The sequence below is a fragment of the Phoxinus phoxinus genome (genome assembly GCF_949152265.1).
Source record: "Phoxinus phoxinus genome assembly, chromosome: 21".
Lineage (NCBI taxonomy): Eukaryota > Metazoa > Chordata > Actinopteri > Cypriniformes > Leuciscidae > Phoxinus > Phoxinus phoxinus.
In genome coordinates, this window is record NC_136896.1 from 6,967,523 (window position 1) to 6,977,539 (window position 10,017).

General features: G+C 32.4%; 1 long non-coding RNA gene across 5 annotated transcripts; it reads left to right on the plus strand.

Annotated features, from left to right (window-relative positions):
• Positions 1–456: 456 nt before the first annotated feature.
• On the plus strand, positions 457–6,939 carry LOC306989939. Of its 5 annotated transcripts, none has more exons than XR_013795780.1 (6): positions 457–618; positions 1,761–1,786; positions 1,879–1,920; positions 3,821–3,963; positions 4,125–4,217; positions 6,382–6,907. It is a non-coding gene; the product is annotated as an uncharacterized lncRNA (long non-coding RNA). The 5 variants fall into 5 exon arrangements; XR_013795781.1 differs by having other exon boundaries at positions 3,797–3,963; positions 6,382–6,901; XR_013795782.1 differs by having other exon boundaries at positions 470–618; positions 1,761–1,799; positions 6,382–6,883.
• The last annotated feature ends 3,078 nt before the right edge of the window (positions 6,940–10,017 follow it).

Here is a 10,017-nt window from a genome sequence, read left to right on the forward strand (position 1 = left end):
CTCGGGTTGCTACATCTTTTGCTATCTAACTGATCCGACTTACGGTTTTCCTAAAAATTAGCGTCAATACATTTATTCTAAAAACAATCACTACATTTTCCAAAAGAAACGCTATATATATATTTTTTTTTTTATTGCTACATTTTTCAAAGAATCCCTTTTTTTTTTTAAGAATCGCTACATGTTCATTATTATTATTATTAATGTTTTAATTAATGTTTTCAAATCTCCACCTTCATGGAAAACGTCTACAGTGTTTCGGCTGTAGCTACAGGAGCACATTTAGCCAGAGAGTCCCTAATTCGGAACATCCAGTTATATAATTCATCTCTCTTTTAATTTTTAATAATGTATTATTATTTTAAAAATCATGTAGAATTTACATTCATTTAATTAATTATATAAAGGGTTAATCTAGAGAGAGTGTATAATGTTTTTTTCAAACCGATCGATTGCACAACAGTCCAGTCCAGTAGGTGGCAGTAATGCACCTTTAAGCTAGTTGCCAACCACCAATCAAATCAAAGCACGGCATGCATAACAAACTTTAGTTCAAGCGGGACAGGCAGAGACGTAGACGAGGCATACGGGCAGCGAAAGAGTGTATTTTTTTTAGAGGTAAGTACAAAAAGATGAATGAAGGTCATTGCACGTTTTAATCTTTATGTCTTGCAACTTGTGTGCTTTTCTTGGGCGACTCGAGTGAACTGCTGCGCTAATAGAGTCACGCGCGCCGTACACAAACATACTGTCTATGTACACAAACCAGCGATCAGGATTTTCCTTAAAAGCCCCCCCTGTAGTGAAAATCAAGTTTTTAATGTTGTATGTCTATGTGGGTGTTTTATGTGCATCACGACAAACCATGTGCAAATTCATGTCTGAGTATTTTCTGATTTTTCTCCTTAAAACAAGGTTTGAAATCGACGGTGTCATAAACTACCTAACCAATCCGGGCGGGCTTTAGCTTAGCATACTCTGGGGGTAACGTTACGTTTACACGACAACGAAATACTACGTTTTTCCTTTTCAGTTTTTCGTGTACCGCGACAATATTGTCAAACGATCCCCATTCACACGGATTCGCGAAAACTAACGTTACTACAAACATGTCTAAACATTCTGCCATTAGATGGCGATATAGACTGAAATGATAATATTATGCATGTTCATGACGTCATCGTCTTCAGATATTCGCGTTTTTTTTGTTTACACGGAGACCGTTTTCAAAAACTTGCACTTTGAAACCTGTTTTCAAAAGTTAGATTTTTCAGGCACTCAAAACACCGTTGTCGTGCCAAACGGCCAAAACGCTTAAAAAGCTTTACGATTTTAGTTGAAAATGGTGCATTGTAAACAGCCCGTCTGAAACCTGGTTATCCTTGTAAGTTAACTTATGTTTCTGTTGATATGAAGTCGGCTACATTTAGCAGTATAGCAGTGAATTATGTATTTAATGCACACATCCATAAGCAGCATATTCTAAAAAGATTATTTGTTGTTTCACTGTATGAAAGTCAGAGTGCCTGACTTTTAACATCTACAGACTTTTTTTTGATAATTTTGCCTCTGTTATAGACAAGTCTTTTTTTTTTTTTTTTTGTAAAACGTGTAAAACCATCAATATACAATCAAACATTTATTAGACAAGTCTGGTATAGATTTGACTCCTTGAGTCAATACGTCACCACAATTACAATCAATGTTTGGTTCAAAAGCTAATGGCTGTTTTTCCCCTCATCATTTTTCCCTTTTTGTAGGCTCATCAGAGGGACATATTTCTCAGGTTTGCTCACATGGTAAATACATTTCTGCCAATTGGTACCTGTGACAAATGTTGTTGAATATTATTAATTTTTTTTCTTTTTATAATTATAGGACAGAGAATGGAATCTCCTGAATCAGTGCAGAGAGTTAAAGGCAAGTAATTAAAGGGATACGTCACCCAAAAATGAAAATGGTGTCATTAATTCCTTGTTCCAAACCCGTAAGACCTTCTTTGTTTATCTTTGGAACACAAATTAAGATATTTTTGCGGAAATCCAATGGCTCAGGAGGTTGCTCCATTGACAGCTATTTAATAATAACTTTTGAAAGCCAAAAAGGTAGAAAAGGCATTGTTAAAATAGTCCATGTGACTACAGTGGTTCAACCTTCAGTTTATGAAGCGAGGAGAATACTTTTTGTGCACCAAAATAACGACTTTATTCAACAATTTCTTCTCTTCCGCATCAGTCTCTGACACGCGTTCACGAGAGCACCACTGCTTGCATCCTCTGCTTGTAAATGCAGCCCTGCGTTTCCGTGAAGGAAAGAAATTGTTGAATAAAGTCGTTTTTTGCTGCAAAAAAAGTATTCTCGTTGATGACATCATGTAAAAAAGTTAATACGATTTGATGATATTATTTATTTTAAGCTGTAACGGTAAAAAGTCCAATCCTCAGGCCCCCCTCCCAGAATGTTTTGGATGTCTCACTAATTAAAACACCTGTTACGTTCCACGTGTTTTGTATTTTTCTCTTTTGTGCTTTTGTTTCTGTTTGTTTCCTCAAATTATTCTTAGGTTGCGATCATTGGACTAAACGGCTGTCCATCATGACCGGCATTTGACCAATCCACAGACGTTCTGGCAGGAAGGACAAGGAGTGAGCAGATCAGCGCCAGATCATTCAACACTCGTGCTTTGAGCTGAAATGTTAATTAAGTCATGATCATATTATATTTGTTTATGCGGTTTGTTTATTGTTGCTGCTGATGTATTATTGCACTATTAGTTCTGTCTGAGAGAATGCTCTATTTCAGCGCTTGATCACTCAAGACTGGTATTAAGTGTGCGTGTGACCTTGTACTTCACGCGGATAATCTGATTCAAACGCGGTGCGTTGTATGTTAGTAGTAACCTTACTACTTGGCATTTTGATTTGATTTCCGTTTGTCTCTTGATTTTGTACAATTTCTACTGATTGTGGCCTTTATAAATCCATCTTTAGAACAACGGTAGATGGCACTATTTATTGTTAGGTAGTTGAGTGTTTGCCATCCGCTGTATCTTTTTCTGTTTTAGTCAGCGTCGTTTAAGGCATCGTATACGTTGAATATATCGGGTTTATTTCTGCATTTTTGTTTTTGTTATGATTCTTTCATTGATTTGGCGACATTCTTGTTTCTGTTTATTTTTGTTTTATATATATATATAATGTATTTTGTAAACTCTTGGCACCTTTTCAATTAAAACATACTTAATGTTATTTTTTCTGCTTATTGGTTGTCTCTGCTACTTGCACACACTGCAACTGTTATTACACTTAAAGGGATAGTTCACCTCAAGTAGTTTCAAACCTGTATTCATTTATTTCTTCTGCTGAACACAAAGAAAGATATTTTGAAGAATGTCAGTAACCAAACAGTAGTCTGTACCCATTGACTTCCATAGTATTTTTTTTTTCCTACTATGGAAGTCAATGGGTACAGACTACTGTCTGGTTACTGACATTCTTCAAAATATCTTTCTTTGTGTTCAGCAGAAGAAATAAATTAATACAGGTTTGAAACAACTTGAGGGTGAGTAAATGATGACAGAATTTAAATTTTAAAGTGAACTATCCCTTTAAATGTTGCGCTATCATCCCATTAACATCAAGCACGTAACAACCTGATTAAACTTAAACATTCTGGGAGAGGAGCCTGAGGACCAGAGTTTAGAAACTCTTTGTTTTAAAGTTTATGAAAAATGTAGACTGTGTATCATAGCAGTTGTTGACATACTGTGCCTTTTTCAAACCGTTTCCCTTTCAAGACATTGCTTCTTCTAAAAAGACAGAAACACTGGCTGAACTAGTGTCTGAAGTGAAAGAACTGCGTCTAGAGATCCAGGGGTTCATGAGACTGCAACTGCCAATCATTGGTTGATGGTTCGAAGAAGCTGAGCGGATTCTTTGAAGTGAAGATGCCATATGTGCGATGGTAATTTAACTTAAGTTTTTTGAGGAAAGCTAGTTTTTCATTCAACATGACAGGCAAATTTTTTTAATTTTTTTTGCAGCAGGTAAAAAATACATTCCCATATAGACACACTGCATTTTTTGTAACCTATTTGTTCTATGCAAATTCATAACCCTGACTAGGTTGATTGTTTTGCTGTTGTGGGAGGAGCATCAGTTGAGGCGTGCATTAGAAGGATCCTGAGATGTGAGCTGGCATCTCAGATGAACGGGCAGGTAAGAAACTGAAAGATGAGCATAAAACAAAAAAACTGCTTTTAGAGTAGGGCTACAAGATATTGGAAAAAACGTACGTTGCCATATTTGTTTTTTCCTACGTTTGAAATTATAAAACCTATAATATATATATAATATAATATATATCTGGTAAAATCATACCAGATAATATAATATATTATTAATATAAATAATTAGTCATTCTAGAATAATCAGGGTGGTTTTGTAGGGGAGTGAATCTGCATAGAAAATAAACAAATTACAAGCTACGATATACAATAGAAGAAATAAACAATTGAAATAAGCAGTGCTTTGTTTTTCAGGAAAATTAACAGTATTCAGGTATAGAAATGTGTTACTCAAATGTAGAATAACAGTCTTCACTGTATAAATGAAATAGAATTAATACAATTTATCTTTGTCTAAGTGATTTTCTCTTTTGTTATTGGTGACACAAACCGTTGCATGCACATTAGGCTGCTGTCCCTTTACGACGTATACACAGACCTATATAAATGACACGTGTCACTTTTCTTTCTCTGTTTACAAAACCGACTGTTCACGAGGATACTCTCCGAGACGGGCATTTTGACTTTATTTTGCATGCACGTGTCCGTTTAAGCTCAAGAGAAAGAGATCTGAACTCGGCGTTCACGTGCTGTCTGCGCAGCTCTGTGTGTGTCTCTTGAGTCCTCTTGTGCTTCATGCCTGACTCGACTTAAAAACACATGCAAGTGATAAACTTCACTCAGTGATGGTTAAACTTTGCAATTAATCCGCAAATCGCATGCGTTCCAAACCGGGAGACAGCTCGTATGGATCAACTAGCCCTACAATGTGAACCTCAGTGGCGGGCCGTGCATCTCACACCTAGGCCTCCAATCTGAATTAATAACTTTTATCGTTATTGCCTGCTAGATGGCCCTGGTGCAGTCAACTCGAAATCTGATTGGCTGATTAAATCTGACTGATTATCTGATTGGTTAAAGCAAGTTTCATTGCCATTCATTGTAAGCTACAGGTGCCCGCAGTATCGATTCTGAAGGCCTCGAGGCAGATATATTTGACCCTGGCAACACATGATGGCTGAAATATGATTGGATAAAAGAGCTAAATAAAATATACACAACTGGAAGCAGCGCAACCAAAAGAAAAGCTATGAAATTAAGAGAATGTACTAATTGGGAATAATCTAATACTCATTCATAAAAAATATATATATTAAAGTGCAAGTCAGTGATTCTGATAGTGTTTAGGCCAGCAGAGAAAGCCTTGCTGGCCCACCACTGGTGAACCTTATACCTGAAATCACACATCCTGCGATATGACTATCGCGGATGCGCAGGTCGCGATATCGATGCTAAAACAATATATCGTGCAGCCTTTACCAGACACAAGGCTCAAGATGTGCATGTTTAGTAAGTCAAGGTTTCTGCGGGTCCTTAAAGTCTTAAATTTATCAAATTAAATCCATAAAGATTTAAATGTAAAGACGCAGCCTTTTCCGATTTGATAAGCGCACTAAGTATAGAAATTTCTAAATGATTTTCTGCCGAAAGTTTGACCTTTAATTTGACCTTTTCAAAGCAGTGGCACAGAGCATAGCAAGATAACTTTTTTGTTATGAGAAGGTAAAAATAAATAAATAAATCGGTTCATTATGAAACTGGCTAGACTATGGCGGGCCGTCAGAGTTCTGGGTATGGAATGGGAAATTCTGTTTTCTGGCCTCAAATTTAAGATCTTAAAATGTTAAAGCTTTTGTTTTATCATTTTAAGATATTTTACATGACCTTAAATTTGCAAATGGGGTCCCCTACATTCACACACATCCTCATTACATTTTACAGTTGTTGTTTTTTTTTTTGTCAGAAATGTGAGTATTTGTTTATCTGTGAGTTAACCCTGTTAATTATCTTCCTATTTACCGTAAATCTACTAAAACTTGTTTTTTCATTCAGTCCTTTAATGGAAATGTCTATACTAAAATTCATTAAATAGTCTTGAGTTCAGCATGTTTTTTCTTAAACAGTTTAGCAATTTACAAGCTTCACTTAATTTTTTAGTACATTTGTATTGCATTTGTTCAAATAGAAAGGAAATTTGGAAATTAGTCACATTTCCAAATGTTTTCTAACTTCTCTTTTTGTTTTTATTTGTTTAGATGCCTTACAAGAAGTGAAAACTGGAAAAAAAGGAGGCCTCAGATTTTATCTTTGCTGCTACCGTGGCTCCGTTACGACCCTAAAAACGGCTTGGAGACATTGCTCGTGGTGGAAATCCCTGAGTTCATCAGAGTAATGTTATTCATCAGAGAAATGTTTCATTTCTTTCTTTCATTTCTTACTGTGCTGTTTCTAAAATGCTGTTTCCATTTGCATTCAATTCCAATTTTCAACAGCAGGTTGGTATTTTCCAGATATTGTAAGCTTTATAATGTCAGATATAACAATTCCATGTAATTGTTTTAAGTTATCCATTTTATTATATTCTGTACTTAATTGTATTTTAACATCTTTGTTTTAAAGTCACCATGAAATGCCATTTTGTTCTGATATGTAAATGTATATACATGTATTCCTGTTCAAACAGTTTGGGGGCATAAATAAATGTGTATGTCATCTGTAAATATGCAGAGATTAAAATGTCTTTTTGATTTAAAACCATATTAATTGCAGCTCTTCATTGTCTTTGACTGAAAGGAATTAATTAAAAAGACAGGTATAGAATCTTGCTGTACATAAAGCAAGATTGATTTTATATTGGTTCTATGTTAATTCAATGGTTAAAAAATGTAAATGGAAAAAATATTGAAAAATAATACATTTTTATAATAATTTATTCGCTGATTTAAAAAACAAGAATCACTACTTTTTCGAAAAAAATCACTACTTTTTAAAAAAAAGAACCATTACTTTTTCAAAAAAGAATCATTACTTTTTCAAAAAAAGAATCGCTACTTTTTTCGAAAAGAATCGCTACTTTTTCAAAAAGAATCGCTAATTAAAAAAAAATGAATCGCTACTTTTTAAAAAATGAATCGCTACTTTTTCGAAAAGAATCGCTACTTTTTAAAAAAGAATCGCTACTTTTTTCGAAAAGAATCGCTACTTTTTTCAAAAAGAATCGCTACTTTTTTTAAAAGAATCGCTACTTTTTAAAAAAAGAATCGCTACTTTTAAAAAAAGAATCGCTACTTTTTAAAAAAGAATCGCTACTTTTTCAAAAAAGAATCGCTACTTTTTAAAAAAAGAATCGCTACTTTTTAAAAAAAGAATCGCTACTTTTTAAAAAAAGAATCGCTACTTTTTCAAAAAAGAATTGCTACTTTTTAAAAAAAGAATCGCTACATTTTTAAAAATGAATCGCTACTTTTTTAAATACACATATTAAAAATGCATCCATACATCAGTACAATGAGTAATATACAATCAATCAATTCGCTACTTTTTCGAAAAGAATCGCTACTTTTTTAAAAATGAATCGCTACTTTTAAAAAAAGAATCGCTACTTTTTAAAAAAGAATCGCTACTTTTTAAAAAAGAATCGCTACTTTTTCAAAAAAGAATCGCTACTTTTTAAAAAAAGAATCGCTACTTTTTAAAAAAAGAATCGCTACTTTTTAAAAAAAGAATCGCTACTTTTTCAAAAAAGAATTGCTACTTTTTAAAAAAAGAATCGCTACATTTTTAAAAATGAATCGCTACTTTTTTAAATACACATATTAAAAATGCATCCATACATCAGTACAATGAGTAATATACAATCAATCAATTCGCTACTTTTTCGAAAAGAATCGCTACTTTTTTAAAAATGAATCGCTACTTTTAAAAAAAGAATCGCTACTTTTTAAAAAAGAATCGCTACTTTTTTAAAAAAAGAATCGCTACTTTTTTCAAAAAGAATCGCTACTTTTTAAAAAAGAATCGCTACTTTTTAAAAAAGAATCGCTACTTTTTCAAAAAAGAATCGCTACTTTTCAAAAAAGAATCGCTACTTTTTTAAAAAAAGAATCGCTACTTTTTTCAAAAAGAATCGCTACTTTTTAAAAAAGAATCGCTACTTTTTAAAAAAGAATCGCTACTTTTTCAAAAAAGAATCGCTACTTTTCAAAAAAGAATCGCTACTTTTTCAAAAAAGAATCGCTACATTTTTAAAAATGAATCGATACTTTTTTAAAATACATATATTAAAAATGCATACATTTTTGATACAATTGATACAATCAATCAATTTAAACACTACATTTTTCAAAAAAGAATCGCTTCTTTTTTCGAAAAGAATCGCTACTTTTTTCGAAAAGAATCGCTACTTTTTTCGAAAAGAATCGCTACTTTTTCAAAAAAGAATCGCTACTTTTTAAAAAAGAATCGCTACTTTTTCAAAAAAGAATCGCTACTTTTTAAAAAAGAATCGCTACTTTTTAAAAAAAGAATCGCTACTTTTCAAAAAAAGAATCGCTACTTTTCCGAAAAGAATCGCTACTTTTTAAAAAAAGAATCGCTACTTTTTCAAAAAAGAATCGCTACATTTTAAAAAATGAATCGCTACTTTTTTTAAATACATATATTAAAAATGCATCCATACATCAGTACAATGAGTAATATACAATCAATCAATTCAAACACTACATTTTTCAAAAAGAATCGCTACGTTTTTGAAATACATTTATTCAAACTGCATCCATACATCAGTACAATCAGTATATACAATCAATCAATTTAAACACTACATTTTTCAAAAAAGAATCGCTACTTTTTCAAAAAAGAATCGCTACTTTTTCTAAAAGAATCGCTACTTTTTTTTAAAGAATCGCTACTTTAAAAAAAAAGAATCGCTACTTTTTTCGAAAAAGAATCGCTACTTTTTTTTAAAAGAATCGCTACTTTAAAAAAAAAGAATCGCTACTTTTTAAAAAAGAATCGCTACTTTTTTAAAAAAAGAATCGCTACTTTTTTCAAAAAGAATCGCTACTTTTTAAAAAAGAATCGCTACTTTTTCTAAAAGAATCGCTACTTTTTTTTAAAAGAATCGCTACTTTAAAAAAAAAGAATCGCTACTTTTTCAAAAAAGAATCGCTACTTTTTCGAAAAGAATCGCTACTTTTTCAAAAAAGAATCGCTACTTTTTCGAAAAGAATCGCTACTTTTTTTTAAAAGAATCGCTACTTTTTCAAAAAAGATTCGCTACTTTTCAAAAAAGAATTGCTACTTTTTCTAAAAGAATCGCTACTTTTTCAAAATGAATCGCTACTTTTTTTTAATACATTTATTCAAACTGCATCCATACATCAGTACAACCAGTTCATACAATAAATCAATTCAAACACTACCTTTTTCGAAAAGAATCGCAACTTTTTTTTTAAAAAAGAATTGCTACTTTTTCGAAAAGAATCGCTACTTTTTTTTAAATACATTTATTCAAACTGCATCCATACATCAGTACAATCAGTATTTTTCGAATTAATCAATTCAAACACTACATTTTTCAAAAAGAATCGCTACTTTTTTGAAAAGAATCACTACTTTTTCAAAAAGAATCGCTACTTTTTTCAAAAAGAATTGCTACTTTTTCGAAAAAAGAATTGCTACTTTTTCGAAAAAAGAATTGCTACTTTTTCTAAATGAATCACTACTTTTCCAAAAAGAATCGCTACTTTCAAAATACATTTATACATTTATTCAAAATTAATAATTTTGAATTTGAAAAGAATACATACAATCAGTACCAAACACTACATTTTCGAAAAGAATTGCTACTCTTTAAGAGCCGCTGCTCCTCCACATCGAGAGGGGGGCAG